This window comes from Suricata suricatta, chromosome X (genome assembly GCF_006229205.1).
Source record: "Suricata suricatta isolate VVHF042 chromosome X, meerkat_22Aug2017_6uvM2_HiC, whole genome shotgun sequence".
Classification (NCBI taxonomy): Eukaryota; Metazoa; Chordata; class Mammalia; order Carnivora; family Herpestidae; genus Suricata; species Suricata suricatta.
Genome location: NC_043717.1, coordinates 86,670,197 through 86,687,070, shown reverse-complemented (window position 1 = coordinate 86,687,070; position 16,874 = coordinate 86,670,197). Strand labels below are relative to the sequence as shown.

Below are 16,874 nucleotides of genomic sequence, written 5' to 3'. Positions count from 1 at the left end.
TGGATGAGATCTTCCATGGGGGTACATAGCCTCAAAAGAAGAAAGGCTTAAGACCAAACTCCAAGGATATTAATACTCAAGAGAAGGCTGAGGAATGAATAGGAGGCCAAAAAGGAGACTGAGAGGAAAAGACCTGACAAGTAAGAGGAAAATGTGTGCTGTGAAAAAGCCAAGGGAACAAGCTTTTCAAAAGGAAGGGAATGGTTAATGTCAAATGCTGCTTTAGAGGTCACATAAAATAAGCTGTTTTTTTTTTTTAAAGAAGCCATTTGGTGTGACAGTATTCGTGACTCTGATAGGAATGCCTTTGGTGGAGTGCTAATTAATTGGAGTAGGATTACAGTGGTAGAGTGGGAGGTGAAGAAATGGAGAAAGTGAAAATAGATCACTTTTTTGAAATGCCTGGCTGGGAAGGGGAGGCTTTGGCATGAAAGCATATCAGCTCCCAGGTGTGTACAAATCAACACCCAGGTAGGGCACAGGTGCATGACAGGTGGGGAACACTGACTGAAATCAGCTGGGTGACAGGATAGAGTGTCTCCCAGGACGAAGCCAGTGTGTGGCACAGCTGCCCAGATGCGCTGCCTCTAGGGCCAGAACTCCCTCCGTTTGTTTAGACAACTGTGGGAGATGGAGGACCTGTGTTTTCCATGACTGTACTTGAGAACATGGGCAGTCTTCAGCTGGAAGGAAGAATGCTGAGTAGGGAGCATCATAACACCTCCCAAGAGCAAAGCCCCAGGTGTTTAGAGTAGTACTTACAATGACCCAGCTGGGCTTACACAGTGCTCAGTTTCATATTTCAGTAAATCAAAATATATTGATGGATGAAGGTGGAGACAACATGTCTAAATGAGAGCACATAGAGTCTGCTGACAGAAATGACAGAAGAGAAAATAGAGGCCTGCGTGGCATGAAGATTTGAGTCAGACCAATGAAGAGCTTACTGATTTTAAGACTGTGTGGCAGCATAATACAGTATCAAAAGACTTTCAGAGTCCCCACTTTTTGAAACTGTTAAAGCCAATGTTGGATAGCAATAATCTATGAATGCCTGAAATGCAAGCCTCTCTGGACTCAGGAAGATGAACCAACTGTTTTCTCAGGGTTTATTCCAACTCTGAAGGTTTCTTTACAGAAATACAACCCAATTCCTAAAGTTCCTTGTTACTTTCCCTGCATTTCAAAACCAAAATGTCCCCAACAAGGGAAGGTCCATCTATGGTGGCATAGTACCTTTGGAAGCTGAGAAGTGATGTGCAGAACATTCTTCTTTCTCTTCTTTCCTTCCAAATTCTGCACTTTTCTAAGGCAAACCTGAACCCTGGGAGGAATTTGTTCTTGATAGACTGCCTTAATATTCAGTAGATCTTGATATCCTCCCTATAGTAATTCTAATAATAACCCCTACCATTTATTGAGAGCTTACTATATGTACAAAACTATGCTAAATGTCTTATTCACACTGTTCTGTTTTATCTCCACAACCCAACCACCCTTGAGAGGTCGATATAATTATCTCCAGCTACAGTGTAGAAAACTGGTAGTCAGAAGGATTATGTATTGTGCTGTGACTATGGAGTTATTAAGTAATACAGCCAATATTCAAGCACAAGCTTTCTGACCCCCAGTGTGCATTTTTCCAACTTCTACATTTTCAATGACAATTGGAGATGACCAGATATCGTAGTTAAGTGGATGACGAATGCCATTTGGTAGAAGAATATGCTGTTTATTCACAGAATGTGTGTTTAGTGGCACTTAGGAAATAGTTTAATAAAACCTAATCACCTCAAGAAATGAAATTTGCTTTGACAATAAAATCAGCCATTTGTTCAAAATCAATATCTTTTTTTGATTTACTGAATTGTGAAATGAATTCTCGGTATAAACTCTGAAGTATAACTGCCCTTTGTAGCACTGCTATAAACAACCAGGCCCTTCACTTCAGGAGATGAGTTGATTATGAAGAGAGTGGGTTCTTTATTTCTCTTGCTGCTTTTGAATCATCCTGCTCTGGTACCTCACTTATATCTCGTGCCTGACTAGAATGGAACTAGGAGTTAGTCCAAGTCTCTTGGTGTGATAGCAAATTTGAGAGCTGACTTACTCCTTGGAGCCAGCCTAATGCTCTCCCCAAGTCAACCTGATAGCAGATACACAATAAACATGGACCTTTTGTGTGTATAGACAATGCAGTTGACCCATTGTCCATAAGACACACACTTTGAGGTGTTTGTCTAGAGCATCTGATCTATAACCAGTCTTTTATAAATGCCCATTGGATCATCTGTATACCTCCCAGTAGTTCCCAAAAGCACCCATTTATCAAATGGATCTAACAGGTGGAGGGAGGTTTCATCTGTGGTTATGAAGGAAGGCCATAACTGGTTCTTTGGAGGAGCAAACTATGGCCCCATTTAATCTGCTCATCTAGTCTACTAGGAATCCCAGTCCTCCTCCCAATCATTTGATGCTGGACTTTGCTCCATAATATTCTCACCATATAGTAACCAGCCTCTCTTCAAATGCCTCTTATGTCAGAAACTTCACTACCTCCTTCAGGCAGCTCATTCCATCTTTGAATGTCTCTGCCTGACAGAAAGCTCTTCTGGGACACCTTTAACTTCAACTTTTTAATATTCTTTTAACTTTCACCATCTAGTCTTACTGCAACTCTTGAAGCCCTGTGTTATTAATTTAATCTGTTTTCTATGAAATAATTGTATTAGTGAACCAAGGACTATATTGGGTACTTTCTCTATGTCATCTTATTTATCCTCATGCCGGCCCTTCAAGGTAGGTACAGTATATTATGTTTTCCTGTTTTTAATAAAAGTGAAAATCAAGATTCAGAGAACTTAAGTAACTTGGTCAAGGTCACATAACCAATAGGTGACAGGGTTGAAATTTGAACCTGGTCGACCTGATACCAGAGTCTACATTCTTTTCACCAAACTGCTATATCTAACTGCCTCCTCCACATGACAGCCTTCTCAATATATGTGAGCAAGTCTCTCGGACCTCCAAAGTCCCATCCCTGAACCACTGAACTGCCCCACACTTGCGATGGTCTTGAGTTCCTTTGCCATTCTCCTCACTCTTCTGTGAGCATGTTCCCATTTATCTAATATCTCTTTGAAAGTGAGGTTTCCAGAAGTGAATGAAATAATCCACATATGTTCTAACTCACAGGTAGAATGGGGACTATCACAACCCTCTTTCTATATTCTCTGTTTTGGTTCCTTTTGCCTGGTGGTCGTCAAAAGGATTTTTGCCAAAGAACATTTACTTCAAATAAAATAAGTCCCCATTTATAAACCCGATGCAAATAGCAGATCCAAACAAGAAGTGATATACCAGAACCCTCCCTGTTCAGGCTCAGTGCCACCCAATGGTAGTTTACACAGTGACCCCAACACCTTTTTGGCAAAATGCTAAGGAAGTAAAAAGCACAGATTAAGAAACCACAGCTAAAATTAAATTGGATTCCTGGACTTTTTTGATGTATGATGCGATTGCAGGGGGCTAAAAATTCGCGTGTCTCTCATCCCCATCTCCTCATCTTGTAGTTGAACAGTTGGTTGCATCATAGTGCAGGATCTTACATTAGTCTGTATTTGATTCCGTCTCATCAGATTCCTTCAATATCTTGGAATTCTTCTTCCATTATCCAATATCATTACTGTCCTTCCCAGCCTTGTGTCACCTATGGATTTGATGAATGCCTTCCATGTCCTCATCCGTGATAACATTGATGGATAGATAGGCCAAGATGAAGTTGTGGAACTACTAACTAGAGTAGCTATCTGTTAGACCGTGAACCCATCTGTTTGAACTATCACCTATGGGCTGTGATTTGTAGTGGACCAGGAAACCAATGTGTTGGCCTATGACCAGCTTTAAGAAAAAAAGAAATAGAACACAAAACTTTAGAATGTGTCATGTATAGTAAGGATGAGTAAGTATTGTTTCATGAAACTTTTATGTCAATTCTATAGCTCAGATAATGGTATAAAGTATAGTTCTTACTGAGAATCACAATCAAAACAAGTTTGAAAGCCACTAGTTTCACCTATATTTTCTTCAACTTATCCACAAAGAACCCTTCTCAGGCTGGTAATGCTGTTTAAAAGAGAATAAGAGGAGTGCCTGGGTGGCTCAGTTGGTTAAGCATCCAACTTCGGCTCAGGCCATAATCTCACAGCTCATGGATTCAAGCCCCGCATCAGGCTCTGTGCTGATAGCTCAGAGCCTAGAACCTGCTTTGGATTCTGTCTCTCTCTCTCTCTCTCTCTCTCTCTCTCTCTCTCTCTCTCTTCCCCTCCCCTGCTCACACTCTGTCTCTCTCAAAAATAAATATTAAAAAAATTTTTTAAGGAATAAGAATTCCTCAGCATAACTGTTTCCAGTCATAGTATCCATAAACACCATTTCCTCATCTAAGAACTAAGAAAAAAATGGTTTAATAATACATTTGAGGATCTTTTCCAAATTGATATCAGGTTTCCACCATGAAATCTGTGAGGCACATCTTCTGATTCTTCTTGAAGTCAGAACTATGTTTATATACCTCATATTCCAGCTCATCCTCTACTACACATTGTCAACAATCACAATCTAAAAACCTATTTGCAAGCTCTATCTAAGAGGTCAGTCTTCCTGGCCAGGAGACTTGAACTCAGTTTGAAGAAGTTAGGTGCTATGTTACAGTCCCTTCACTCATCCTGGACTCTAGTAACTTTGAATCAGTGTTCTTTCTAGTCATTCTCCTTAACAGGGAAAATCAAATTTTCCTTTCTCTCATTCATCAGCAGCATTACACCACCTGCCCCAACAACAGACCTCTGCCTTGCTTGCTTGTCTTCCTCTTTCCACTTAACTGAAAAAGCTATTTTCTTGTGTCCTTAGAATTTTTTGCAAGCTTCAGATAAAACAAAACACAACTGAATAGAAGGAGAAATACAAAGCCCCCTTTTCAAAATCTACATGTCAATTCAACTTGATACAAGTGGATTTAGCATTTTCTGTTGTTTTGAGAAATATATATATATAATAACATCAAAGCATGAAAAGTTATAGCAATCGAGGGAGAAAAAAGAAAATAAACCAAACATGGTAGTTGTAGAACAGAAAAGGCACCTTCTTTTCCCTTCTTAAACTCTTGCCTAATGTTTCTCATTGTCTCTTCCTGTCTTCCTTGCCAACCTTTTCATGTCTACAGAATGTCCGCCCATCACCCCGAGTGATGCAGATGATACTGAAACTCAAGTTCTTCAAGGGTTACCTGCCTTTCTTTGTGCACTTCCATCACTCTCCCATGTGCACACTGAAAGAGAACAGAATTAGATCTTTCAAATGAAGGCCATTATAAGTAAAATTCCCTGCAGGGACAGACTTCTAAATTTTGTGAAGCTCTGTAGGGAATCAAGAAATCTGAATTATAATAAGTTTGCTTGAATAAAGGGATCACCCAGGGGAAAAAAAGTTTATTTTTAAAGTTCTTGCCACCAGAGATGAAAATCTCCCCACCTCCACCCCCACCACACCCTCCCAATGCTTCAGTGACTACGGAACCTGTCTCACTGTCAAAGCGAAGACAAAGTCTGTGACCACACTCCAGATAGTCCAGAGAAGGGGATATGTGGTAGAGGGAAGGAGTGAAGGAAGGAGGGAGTTGCTGGTTAACAGCAAGACAGAAAAGGTGAAAGCAACTGATCGGAGATATCTGGGAACACCTCTGTCAGGGGCCAGCAATACCCCTGGATGCAGCTAGGTGGGAGTAAAAGAAAGGTGACAAGAGAGATAAAAGATTAGAAGTGCAGAATGACTCAAACAGCCTCACGAGGCCAAGGAGTAGGAAAATGAAACCAAAAAGTTATGTGGTAGGCCTTGTGCCAACCATTTACTTTATCCTATTTGGTCATGGTTAGTTTAACCAACTGAAGCACCCACTTCTATCTATGGTGGCCACTGACTAATGGGCCAGGTGGCATTAAAACTTGTACCAGGATAGACAAAATCTGGTGTAAACATACAACGGAATATTACATGGCCTCAAACAAGGAAATGTAGTCACACACTACAAGACATGAACCTCGAGGACACTATGCGAAGTGAAATGAGCCACAAAAAGAGAATCACTGCATGATTCCACTGATATGAAGGGTCTAAAGTAGTCAAAATCATAGAAACGGGAAGTAGAAAGGTGATTACCAAAAGGTGGGGGAAAGAAGGAATTCGCATTTCATGAGTAGAGTTTTGGTGTCATGAGATGAAAGTTGTAAAGATCTGCTACAGACAATAGGAGGGCACGTAACACTAGTGAACTGTGCACTGCAAAGTGGTTAAGATGATAAATGTAATCTTACTTTTTTTCACAAAGTAACAATAAAAAAAATCATACAAACCAAACCTCCAATGGATTTTCCCATTTCCTTTCACTGTTCTCATGCCTGGACAACACCAACTGTGTAGCAGTCTACGTATTCAGCAATTGGTTGCTGCAGCAGTCCCAATGTAAGCATCCTAAATCAGCAATGTTCTGCTCTATTCATTTGAGCCACATGCACTCAGTGAATCTCCATCAGTCACAGCCAGTCCCTCCTGCTGATCCAAAGCCTCATCCTATAAATGCAGAAATGAGAGTGGGGGCAGGTGCTAGTCTCTACAAGGCAAAGAGGGAGCTCAGTCTACATCAGCCATGGCAGGAAGGCACTGCTAATGTAGCCACAGTCTTCTCAAAGAACTCAATCTATCAGTAATATTAAATGTGAAAGTATTTAAAATAGAAAGTGATGGCTACTAAAAATGAACAAACTTCCTACCAGACGTGTTTATAAGCTTGGAACATTTTCTTTTCTTCAGGATGACTGGGATGTATTTTACTGAAGTTCCCTGGCCAATGGCCTAATCGCCTATTTCCCTCTGACCAACATAGCAAGTCAAGTAAAAAGAACATAAGAGAATCCTGAGTGTGAGGCCAGATTCTGCCATTTATTGGCAGTGTGACCTCTGGCAACTTAAGGTCTCTGTGTTTGAGCTTCCTCAACACTATAAAGTGGGCTAAAAACACATATTGCCTCCTGAGGCTGTTGTGATAGCTAAACAAGAAAACACATATGAAAGAACTTTGGTTTTTGAAAAGCACTTGCAGCTGTACATTGTTAGTGTTGATCAGAACTGAAGAGAGAGGTCCTATGGCATTACACATAACCTTGGCTTTTATGTGTTCATCTGCCACACCAGTTAGGTGGGTAGTATATGGAAAGAAGGTGGCATAAATGTCGATATAAGTAGCAATCAAATTATGCTGTCACAAAGCATAAGATGGCAGTTAAGGTTGTTCAGACTCTGATTTGATAGCAGCACCAAGAATCATTTAGAAAAGTTTTCTTTAAGAGTCCCCAGTGACTCTCCACATTATTCACCTGTGAATGAGTGATCTGTTAAGCATTTATGCCTGAAATTACATAATAATGCTAAATAAACACTACTTTTGTTGCCATTTCTATATTGTAGAAAAAGAGCACCTATTTTTGAATCATTTATTCTGTCCTCCTCTGAAATATAGCACTATAGAAAAAATAAATCATTTTTGTCTACTTGTTGACCCGAAAGAGATTTCTCTATAATTTCAGATTCAGCATGACACTTGAAAAACAAACACTGGAATTTTAGAGCTGGTTAATTATTCCTCCTTATGAAGGCTAATTCAATAAATGACCCAATTGTTGATCAAGTGTCCTCGCTTTTTTTTAATGTGAAAGCACTTGGAAAGTATGAGCCACTTTACAAATATAAGGGATGATGTAAGATGTTAATTGGCATCTTCAAGAAATATTTTCGGTTGATTCATCATGCACTTGCTCAAATGGGAGGACACAAGAACAAAACAAGGTGGTTATTCTGATTCTGATTTTGTAATATCTGTGGTTGTCAGTCTCTAATTTAAATGCATTCCTGGATAATGCTTTTTATTGTTCATTCCGTACAAACCTTCTCTTTTCGCTCTGTCAAGTGCAGAACACTTTCTGGAATTGCAAAGGAGAGCCAGACTTTTCTCTAATCCTTTAACAGAGAGTGCAAGAGACAAAATCAGCCCTCTAGGGTAGACTCTCCTTCATAGTTATTCCAATATAAAAATTTAGTAAAGCATAGTCGTTGGGAACACAGACTATCTAGGTTTGAATCCCAGACCCACTACTTGTTAGCTGTGTGCCCCTGGAAAAACATTCTTTATCTGTAAATGAGGATGATGACATCATGTTCCACTATGGGGAAGTGTGAGGATTAAGTAAGATGATAGGTATAAATCACTTACTAAAGTGCCTGGCTCATAAGTGCTCCATAAGCGAGTAGTAGTTAAGTAGCCGTAGTATTTGACCTTCCATCCACAGAACAGAAAATTGAACTGATTGTTTACAAAACCAGATAAAAAGGACCAAGAAGAAGTTTGGGACTGCTATAGAAATTGTGTGATCTTCCCTTCTGTCCTCTGTTCATGGGTGTATCTTTTGCAAAAGAGGGATGCTTATACCTACAGATGAGTTTGATGGGCTATAACCAAGCATGTGCTCCAGAGACTTGTCTCAGCCTGCTGTAACCTTCACAGAGTGTTTCATCTGCCTAATGCTGATGTGAAACTCTAGCTAGACCACTTACAGGATGTTCATAATAGTCACTTGAATGGTGCCCCAAATCCTTCATTTTCTTTCTACTTTCAAGAAGTGTCATGCTGACTATGGAGCTAAGGCTGGAATGTCGTGTCAGTTTCATACATCTATGATTTTGATATGTGTAGATTTTAGATCATCTTCCATCTCTTTGAAATCAAAACGTAAAAATATAGCTCATTCTGTAGGTGGCCTGCAGCCATCTTAGGTAGGTCAATTTCATAAAAAACATAATAATAAATATGAGAGTAGATAAGTAAGAAGACAGTTTATGTAGGTCAATGTGGAGACTATGACTCTACCAAGACAAAACGAAAGGCATCCAGCTAGGTGGGAAATCAAAAAGAAAGAAGTTATGAGGCTGACGTATTCTTCATAAGAAGAAAGCATCCTAGGATTTTTGAAGCAAGTTTAATGTATGAGTGGCTTTCTGTATCCAGTGACCCTCTGTTTTATTAAGATATTCAGGTTCTAAGCATGTCAATCAGGTTTTAAAAATTCAGATATATAAAAGCCTGAATTTAACAAAACAATAAACTGGGAAAAAGGATTGCACTAAGATGATCCACAGAGTTCCTTTAACTATCATTTCCCTTCTCCAAATTCATTTAAACTCTTTTCTTAACTGCATTTTTCAGGCCTGCACCTCTAAGGAAAAATCACAATCAAGGAATAATAACTATTAACAGAGATATTTGCTCCCTCCAAAGTGACAGTTTGGGTAGTTTATGTAAGAAGTAGAGAACATCAGGCCAACATCTTCAACTCCAGCATATCCAAATTCTGCTGAAATGTCTGCACACAAGCAAATAGCCAGAGTTGTCAGGGGCCTTAAAATAAAAGTCAAGTACCGTGCTCAATGCTATATCGAAAACATAATTTATCACATAAATAAAACTCCCTCAGCAGTGTCCTCTTTCCACACAAAGGACAATGGCATGTTAGCTCTTATTAAAACTATTAAGCACCAGAGGAAAATCATCTTCAAAGTTCAGGGAGAGTCACAAGATGCAAAGCTTGCAAACCACTTCTGAACCACTCAGTCTTCCACACGTTTTGCTCGGCAGGCACCATGACCTGAAATAAACCTGAAACTCTCTAAGATACAGAAATATCTGGTTGGTAAATTCAGTGGTTAACAGGGCTTATTTGGCCAACATCCTGGGCTAAGTCTTCATGTAAGCCAGTTGGCCTGACTATATTTCAAACTATACCTTTAAACAGAGTCCTAGTGTCTATTAACTACAAGAAGGGAAAGTACATGAATCAGTGCCAACCCATCTTTATTAAATAGAAACACAATTCAGAGAAAGTTCTGTTGGCTGTCAGCTGGAGTGTCCTCTTTCCATGCAAAAGTAAGTATATTCAGAATACAAAACACAGAGATATATAAAACATTTACCAAGAGGCCACATCCGTTGAGAGGTGTTTATCTTGAGATACATAAGAAATGGAGATACTCATCTGGCCCACCTCAGAATACACTTCCAACTCCAAATCAAGAAGAGGATTCTGAAGGAGCAATCCCAGTGTTTAACAAGGAAACTAGCAAGAAGGGATGTAAAAGATATTTAGTAGTACATGTATTTTTACTTATAAGTAAATATCAATATTTATAAGTAAATTCTCAGCACATAGGAAACGTTGTCATGGGCCAACCTTCAAAACCATTTAGTACAGAATTCTGTCTCCAAAGAAGCATGTGGGAGAGTGGCATCATCCATCATGAAATCTTCCTCAAAACTCACAAGAGTGAAAGGTTTCTAGAGAATAAGGACATCAATATGGCAGTTCCAGAGAGTCAGAGAAGCCCTGGTTGAAACCAATCACAACCAACTCCCTAGTGTCCAAGCATGGTGGATTTATCTTATATGCATATTTTCTGGACATGGCAGCTTCACAGGCCAGTAGATAAGGCAGAGGATGCTAGTGACTAATTAACCTCTCTGATTCTTTGCCAGTTCTTGTTCACCTTTACTAGCTTTCTACTAACTACTGGCTTAGAATGGGTACTGTTCTTCCTCTAGCCTTGTAAGTGGCTTCATGCTGTGAATATCAGTCAAAATCCAGTCAGAAAAACAGAAATCAGGGACGACTGGGTAACTCAGTCAGTTGAGCATCTGACTCTTGATTTCAGCTCAGGTTATGATCCCAGGGTCATGGGATCAAGCCCTGTGTTGGGCTCCATGCTAAGCTTAGAGCCTGCTGGGGATTCTCACTCTACCCCTCTGCCCCTCTCCCTTGCGCGCGCTCTCTCTCTCCCTCTATCCCTTTCTCTCAAAGAAAAAAGAAAACCAAGTCACATTAGTTATTTTAACAGAGAGAATTTAATATAGGAAATGAGCTGCACAGGTTTTAAAAAAAAAGGTTGAGATAATATCTGCAGGAATCAGCCACCACCCGTAGGGCTGGGGAAACAAAGGAAAGCAGTTGGAGCTGTCAAGGATGGAAGGATGGAAGATTTGCCCTCTCAAGGTGGGACCTACTCCTCTGAGAAGCGGATACCAGCCAGCAGCTTCTGGTGCCACTGAGGTGACATGAGGAGACTGATTCTCAGAGTATAGATAGAAACTGGAAAGTGCAGTTGGTTCCTGCTGCCAAGAAGAAGAGCTACTGTTGCAGCCATGCTGACTGGAACAGAAAGCAAGCAAGAAGGAGCAAGTCCCTTCTCTCTCCTGTAGCTTTCCAGAATTGCTCTATTTCCCATATTGTCAGGACCTATCAGAAATTGAGCTGGCCAAAGAGAAATGTAGTTAGCAAAGTCCCAACCCGAACATCACAAAGCAACTTCCAATGGGGGGAGTTTGGAGCTGTGAGACAGTAGCTTAATAACTAACACACTGTGCAATGAGGTGTTAGGCTTCCAGGTCATTGTTGTTGCCAAAGTCACTAAGATGTGCTTACAGTTTGGATGAAACATTCATTGGAGTGGACTGGGTGCCACAGAGGATTTCATCACTCTTGAATCCATAAGGAGGTGCTATCAGAAAACCTCAATCAGAGCTGCTCGACGTGTGTGCGAGAGTGATTCTGACTCCCCTCTTGTTGAAGCTCGGGTACTCGATATTCATCACCATTTTTTTGCTTTTGTTCGGGCTCAAGTCAGTAGCCTTACTGCTTCCTTAAATGATTCTGTACACATGGTAAGTGGTCAGGTGGCCAGTCTCCAGAGCTCTGGAAGCATGAAGCCTGAGCTGGGCCATCTGTTGAGCGCGTGCTGTTTTGTATTGCACACAGGGAAGTGGTGGGCAAAACCCAGAAGCACACTGGAGGCCTAATGAAAATAGGACCAGTTAAATCTTTCCTCTAAATGTTCATTAGGCCATCTGCTCTTATTAGTATCCTTATCATTTGGAAACATTACAGAGTTAAGATAAGAGAGACAATCTGTGGAATTCTGGTCTAACTTGCAATGAACTTTTGAGTAGAGCCATCATGAGTTGTGATATTTCTCTTCCCCTTCAGAACCCAGCCCACTTATATCTTAACATCTCCATGGTGACATTTTTTAATAGTTCCTTCCTGAATATTATACCAGAAAGAAGGGTTAGGCATAGCTACAGAAATGAAAACATAATCTTGGAGTGGCTGATCAATGAAATCAGACCATTTCATAAAAGCTGTGCAGTCATACTTCTGGCCTGTAAATTGCTTTAGATGCCAAAGGGAATTGGAAGCTTGGTCTATTCTGTCGAGCCAATACTGATATTAACAACCTGCAACAGACAAGTTTCTGCAACTTCTCAGCAGGAAGAAACAGCAGAATTATTCCAGGAGCTTCTAAGTCCTTGGCTCCTTTGCAGGTAAAGCCTTGGCTCTCAGGAGAACAAGAACCCCACTTCTAACAGCGTGAAGACCCACACTGATCCTCTCCTGACTGAATTCACTCAGAATTTAAGGTCTCCTCATCTGCCCCCACATTTTATTTCATGATACCTTGGATTGTTCTCTGGTTGTCTTGCCTTCTGTGTGCACATCTCCCACAGTACTGAATATATAGTAGGTATTTCATAAATACATGTACAATTAAAACAAAAGAAAGACTCAAAAGGAAAAAACTGTAAAGCTTTCATGTTCCTCCCCTTCCCACAGAAGTGTCAAAAGGGTTAAGTTCTTTGACTTTAATGATAAAACCCAAGATACAGAGAGATACGAATAGTAAATTGGCAAGTAGCATCATGTACAATATGTTCTTCTTACAATAACAATCAAATTTACAAACAAATTAGCTGTGGAGTCTGAAGGACATTCTGTAGTTTTCACACTGGGCCTTCATCTCCTGCTGATAGATGACTTTGACTATAAATTGAAAACTGGAAGTGGTTAAACATTCTGTGTATTCACAAGTGCCATTTCCAAAATTGAGGCTTCGGAGAGGAGATGCAAGAAAGGGTCGACGGAAACTCAGAGCAATTATGCCTGTTATTAAGATGAGGTAGTGGCAATTACACAGCAGACTCAGAGAGAGTGTGTACGTGCTGATTGCTCTGAGGGAGCCTGTGAGAACAAACTTTTATAGCACCCATCAGGCCTTGGGTCTCTAGAGGAAGTACAGATTTTTAGCCTCTCTGTCAGTGTGCTTTTGGACAGAGCTCATGGCCCCAGGAACCATCTTGGAAAAGATACATGCTTGTTTTCTTAATGAGCTCAAATGAAACTCTTATATAACAGAATGGCTTCATTCGCTGTTTCTTTTCCTGTAGGATAACCACTCTCAAGACTGTTGGTGTCAGGACCCCTTTGCACTCCTAAAAATTGGTGGGGACCTCAGAGAACTTTTCTGTATGTGGGTTTTATCTATTAATATTTGCCTTATTAGAAATTAAAACTGTGGGGGCACCTGGGTGACTCAGTCAGTTAAGCTTCTGACTTTAGCTGAGGTCATAATCTCGCAGTTTGTGGGTTTGAGCCCCACATCAGGCTCTGTGGTGACAGAAATTAAAACTGTGGAGGCACCTGGCTGGCTCAGTCTGTGGAGCGCATGACCCTTGATCTCTAAGTTCTGAGTTCAAGCTGCACGCTGGGTGTAGAGATCACTTAAATCTTTAAAAAAAAAAATTGAAACTCTGAATTTTTTTATATACGAAGATATGCTAGCCACGGGTAGCCTCTGCAAAACTCCGCTGCACACTCATGAGAACGTATAAAAGGCAAATAATATTATTAAAAAAATAGTTTGACCCCACAGACCTCCTTGAAAGAACCCTGAAGATCCCCGAAGTGCACAGACCAATGTGGGAATACCACATGTCCTCAATTCTAAGACACCATGGATTTTAAGAGATAGCATCAATTTGAAAAGTTTGGGTGGTAGGGGAGAAATGCTCCATTAAATGTATTCATCATTAATAAGATGCATTCTCATTTCAGAAAAGTTAAAATATGGAGGAAGTAGGAAATGCACTTCTTAAGATTGAGGAAATACGGCAATTCCCACTAACCTCAGTGGGTCTCTTGAAACCCAGAGTTACTGACTCAAACATGTTAATGAAAAATAGTTTTTCTTACAACCTAATTGCATTTTATAATTTTTTATTTTTTATTTATTTTTTTCTGGTTTTTTATTTATATAGTATATTACCAAGTTGGTTTCCATATAACACCCAGTGCTCTTCCCATATTCATTTTTTTATGTTTATTTATTTTTTATTTTTTTTAATTTTTTAAATTTATTTTTGATACAGAAAGCAACAGAGCATGAGAGGGGGAGGGGCAGAGAGAGAAGGAGACACAGAACCGGAAGCAGGCTCCAGGCTCTGAGCTAGCTGTCAGCACAGAGCCTGATGCAGGGCTCGAACCCACAAACGTGAGATCTGACCTGAGCCGGAGTCGGAGGCTTAGCCGACTGAGCCACCCAAGCGCCCCATGTTTATTTATTTTTGAGAGAGAGAGTGGGATAGAGACAGAGTGCAAGTGGGGTAGGGGCAGAGAGAGAGAGTGACACAGAATCTGAAGCAGGCCCCAGGCTCTGAGCTGTCAGCATAGAGCCTGACACGGGACTTGAACTCACAAACAGTGAAATCATGACCCAAGCCAAAGTCAGACACTTAACCGACTGAGCCACCCAGATGGCCTTCATAATTTTTTAAATGCTTTCATGGACTGAAAATGGTACAGTCAATGAGGCACTAACATTTAACAAACATTTGGCAACTGTAATTCCAGATACTGGGAATACACAAATGAACGAGACCTCATCCCTGCCCTTAAGGTCTCACCCCTGCCCTTAAGGTCTCACCTAGTATGGGACATAGGAAGACAAACGTGTATTTATGGTATACTAAAGAAGCTTTGGCTCTGAATGAGTCATGAAGCTGGAAGCAGCTTGTAGTACCCAAAGATGGAGCACTGGGTATTCAAGAATGCTTCAGGTTAATCACTAAGTTTAAGCAATTAGTCATCCTCTCAACAAAGGGCTGCCCTAGTGGACTTAGCCATATGTGTCAGTCACTTTCAGACTTTAATTAATTTCAATTTAATTTAATTTTGCAAACACCGGTGATCTATCCAGAGACATAGAACTCGAAATTTGTCAGAGCAGTTTGACCATAATGGTACAGTCAGTAACACCAGTCAAGAACAAAACCAAATACAACATTTTCTTCATTGTGATTAGATTAAGCTGAGGATAACAGAAAACTCCCGCAGCATAACTCTGACCTGAGCAAGACAGCAGCCAAACTAGATGTCTGGTGCCTGACTAGGATGGCTACTCCATGAGTCATCTGGGATCTGGGCTCCTCTATTTCTGTCTTGCCATCCTAGCACATAGCTTCCATTTTCATGGCCACCCCATGGTTTAAGACATCTGCTAAAATTCTCAACCAGTATATTCATCTTGCAGAATGGAAGGAAGGGCAAAAAAGAGCTTCCTTCCAACCAGGTCAGCTCTCCTTAAGTAGCCTTTGAAAGCATCGATTTAAAAGTGGGGATACCGCCACACTTCCTCTTACATCTTGTTGCCTTGAATTTTGTCACAGGGCTACAGAGAATTGCAAATGAGGCCAGAACATCTTCTATTGTACACAGCAGAGTGCCCAGATATTTAAAAATTGGGAATGTACTACTAAGTAGGAAAGAGTAAATGGGTGATAGGGTAGGTCTAGAACCAGTAGTCTCTGCCAAAGTCATCTTGGTAACCATAAATTTAACATTTCGTTTTGACCCTGACACTTCCCAAACTTCTTCAGATTTGTTAGAGCCATCTAGAGAAAGTTTGGTTTTCTGGACTTGGAAAGCAAGATGATGCCTTTCAGAATGATGGCTCCTATTGATCTTCTTTTTTAAAAGTAGAAATTATTAGCAGATGAAATACACCAGGGCTACTTGGAAGCTCTTTGTTGTTTGCTTTTCCTTGCTTTGTTCCTCCACTACCAAAATATTTTAAGAACATTGGAGTAAATGTAATTTAATCTATAGGATCTGCAACAGAATGATTCTCAGGAGCAGTCCAATCATAACTCTTGATTAGATGGAGTCTGAGTATTCATCTGCAGCCATGAAGACAAACCATGCTGATGCATTTGACCAAAGGTTGAGAGGTTCCTCAAACTCCCCAGCTAGTATTCAAAGAAACACAAGAGCGTGGATCTGAGAAAATGGGAAATCATTTGCCGGTTGACAAGTCTGTGTAATCCTGGTGTATTTCATCTTCTAATAATTTCCACTTTTTAAAAGCCAGATCAATAAGAGTTGTCACTCTTAAAGGTGTCATCATGCTTTCCAACTGCAGAAAACCAAACTTTGTCCAGACGGCTCTTTCCTTCTTTTATAAATTTGAAGAAGCTCAGACAGTATCAGTGTCAAGAAACGAGAAGGCCATTTGAAAACTGACAAAAAGTGATCTAACAATCTGGAGTTGTCAGTTTTCAGAAGCATGGGGAAATCTACCGTGGAGTTGGCAGCACCTGGCAGAGAGCGCTCACTCCCATCACTGTGTCTTCCCCAGGGCTGGCGTACTACAGAAGAGATAATCATACGTTTCCTGGAAATTCCTACTGAAGAGGCCTAAGAGATCAAAATCAAACAGAGTCGTTTTTCAAATGAGTCATAAGGCTGAAAATGTAAAGGACGGAGATTACAGGTGTCCTGTGTGGGATGGGGAAACAGGCCTTTTGGGAAACAACTGGTTTCTGCAGCGCAGGCAAACTATGGAAAAAGAAGTTATTAACACTCGGTGGCAATTGTAAAGTAGAGTAA

At 40.4% G+C, this 16,874-nt stretch overlaps 1 protein-coding gene across 3 annotated transcripts in view; it reads left to right on the top strand.

Annotated features, from left to right (window-relative positions):
• The window catches only part of TENM1 (teneurin transmembrane protein 1), a 552,583-nt gene that overhangs the window by 484,791 nt on the left and 50,918 nt on the right, over positions 1–16,874 (top strand). The window lies entirely within an intron of this gene.